Source organism: Euprymna scolopes, chromosome 44 (genome assembly GCF_053919585.1).
Source record: "Euprymna scolopes isolate OS-2025 chromosome 44, ASM5391958v1, whole genome shotgun sequence".
Taxonomy (NCBI): domain Eukaryota; kingdom Metazoa; phylum Mollusca; class Cephalopoda; order Sepiida; family Sepiolidae; genus Euprymna; species Euprymna scolopes.
In genome coordinates, this window is record NC_136525.1 from 14147464 (window position 1) to 14150839 (window position 3376).

Sequence of the window (3376 nt, forward strand, 5' to 3'; positions counted from 1 at the left end):
TATATATATATATATATATATATATATATATATATATATATATATATATATATATATATGTGTTAGTGTTGAGACAATAAATCCGAATCGGGAATCGGAAAAATTAGAACTTTTTTGAGTATCATTAGCTTTTACGGTGCACCTTCTCCAAGTAAGTTTACTTCAAGTAACAACACGAAGATGGACACTCCACCAGACTAGATGTCTTGTGTGTGCAGCCAGCACTAACCCTATTCAGGGTTTAACCGGCTTCCTACGAATTCACAAGCGGTCTCCAGTCGCATGTATATCCCCGTTAGGGGAGATGACGACGTTAGGTTTTTGCAACTTTTTGCAGGGAGGTGTCGATGTTCTCCTACATACAGCGCCTGGACTTCCCAAATTGGTCACCCATTTTAGTAATGACCAGGCACAAGGTTGCTTAACTTCGGTGGTCTGACGGGAACCGGTGTATCAACGTGATTATGCCGTATATATTGTCCTGTCTTGACCAAAACAACACATGAAAATGGTTAATTAGTAAGAAGAAAATGAAAATTATGTTCTCAATTTCATAAAACTAACTCAGTGTTTGAGAAATAAAAAAACTTTAATGTAACATTCGAATATCTCATATAGAGTTCAAGTGTTAAGCCCAGATAGGGGGGGGTTAGGGTTAGGGTTAGGGTTAGGGGGGGGGTCCCTTGATTTCTGAGAACTTTGACGGAAGTAAAATAAAACACAAAAAAAAAGAAAGAAAGAAATCTTTTATAATCGTTTCCAAACTTTCCAACGCGTGGATAGAGAAATCAAATTAATTCTCGGCGCACGTGGAGATGCTGCTAATAAATTTCACCACGTCTTACATTATATATATATATATATATATATATATATATATATATATATATATATTAGTTTTTCAGCCCGGCGTTGCCCGGGTGTTTGGAGGTGTATGTTAAGGAGAAAAAAAAAGTGGTCAATTTTTTAAACTTTGACCTCTATTATGACCCCTTAATATTTATTGTTTTAGGTTCAAATTAAGTTGTTAAGTTAGATCCATGTCCAAGGAACCTATATCTAAGATTTCAAGTGTTTAGACCCAAAAGTGGCGGAGGAGTTTGGTAGAGTTATCAAAGGTCAAATCGTTGAACTTTGACCCCTTAACAGCCAAATTTCTGGCCGAAAAGGGATTACAAAGATTTTCCCAAATCTCAATACCCTGTATATCAAATTTCGAGTCTGTAGACTGTAAAATTGACAGAGTTATTGCATAAGGAAATGTACACAGACACACAGACAGACACGCACACACACACACACATGTAGACACTTTCACTTTTATATATATATATATATATATATATATATATAACTAGCATTTCAGCCCGGCGTTGCTCGGGTGTTTGGATGTGTATTTTTAGCAAAAAAAAACAAAAACAAAAGTGGTAGTATGGAGGCAGGCTTGAACCCATACCGCAAAGGAGGAAAAGGACAGGGAAAAAACCTGACGTCATTGCGGTTACGACCACCGTCAAACCTGAAGTGACTTATGTTTACATTAAGGCTAGACAATCGAAAGGAGAGGATATCTTTCAAACATATCGGCGAAAAAAGTGACCCCCCCCCCTGTAGAAAAGTGCCTAGTTGAAGTTGAAGATGTTAATGTTTTTAGCCAATTTTTCGATATTTGTCGTCTGAAACGTCGAACTTCAAAACGATACTGATCTTGGTAAATTCCGTCGCCTCTGTTAAAAGTTTTAGGCAGACATGCAAACATACATACATACATACATTAATATATTGGTAACTAAAAATTGTCGACCCAAACCGATGAAAAACCTTGCCCTATCTCTGAATACCCTTTATGTAAAATTTCAAATGTTTAGACCAGAAATTGTCTGAGTAATTAGGTAGAGATCGCAGAGGTCAATTTTTTTAAATTTTGTCCTCTATTATAACCCCTTAAAATTTATTATGTTGGGCTCAAATCAAGTTATTAAGTTAGATCCATGTCTAAGACACCTATATCTAAAATTTCAAGTGTTTGAACACAAAATTGTCGGAGGAGTTTGGTAGAGTTCTCAAAAGTCAAATTGTTGAACTTTGACCCCCTTAACACCCAAATTTCTGGCTGAAAATGGATCACAAATATTTTCCCAAATCTCAGTACCCTGTATATCAAATTTCGAGTCTGTAGACTTAAAATTGACAAAGTTATTGCATAGGGAAATGTATACAGACAGACACACAGACACGTTCATTTTTATAGATATACTAGCATAGGTGCCCGGCATTACCCGGGTGTTTGGAGGTGTATGCTGAGCAAAAAAAAAAATAATGGTCTATGTTTTTAAATTTTACCCCTATTATGACCCCCTTAACATTTGTTGTTTTGGGCTCAAATCGGGTAATTAAGTTAGATCCATGTTCAAGGAATCAATATCTAAAATTTCAAGTGTTTAGACACAATATTGTCAGAGGTGTTTGGTATAGTTCTCAAAGGTCAATTCGCGGTTCTTGGACCATATAACATCCAAGTTTCTGGGCGAAAACCAATCACGAATATTTTCCCAAATCTCAGTACCCTGTACATCAAATTTTGAGTCTGTAGACTTAAAATTGACAAAGTTATTGCGTAGGGAAATGTACACAGACAGACACACAGACACGTTCACTTTTACAGATATACTAGCATAGGTGCCCGGCGTTGCCCGGGTATTTGGAGGTGTTTTTTGAGCAAAAAAAAATAATAAAAGCGGTGAATTTTTTAAACTTTGACCCCTATTGTGACCCCGTAAAAATTATTGTTTTGAACTTAAATTAAGTTATTAAGTTAGATCCATGTCCAAGGAACCTATATCTAAAATTTCAAATGTTTAGACCAAAAATTGTCGCAGGAGTTTGGTAGAGTTCTCAAAGGTCAAATCGTTGAACTTTGACTCCTTAACAGGAAAATTTCTGGCCGAAAACCGATCACATCGATTTTCCCAAATCTCAGTACCGTGTATATCAAATTTCGAGTCTGTAGACCGAAAATTGACAGAGTTATTGCGTAGGGTAATGTACACAGATAGATAGATAGATAGATAGATAGATTAAACAAAAATATATACGTATATATAAATATATATGGAAACAATATTGTGTGTCCTGTAAACTTTTTACGCAAATATTATGCAAGTATAAATCATGTAGAATATCTGCATGAATATAATTACACGTAATAGTTAACTAAAGATGATCATCCCGTAAGAAAACCGAAAACATTAATAGGGAATTAATTAAAATGAATGTTTAAAAGAATATGCAAATTAACTAGATCTTTTACAGATGAATGCAATTCCACGACCCATATATAAGAAAATTGTATTTTCTTTTTAAATAAATAGAAAAG

At 35.0% G+C, this 3376-nt stretch overlaps 1 pseudogene; it reads right to left on the minus strand.

Moving 5' to 3' along the window:
* Positions 1 to 356: 356 nt before the first annotated feature.
* On the minus strand, positions 357 to 475 carry LOC145269003 (5S ribosomal RNA; annotated as a pseudogene).
* Between the last annotated feature and the right edge of the window lie 2901 nt (positions 476 to 3376).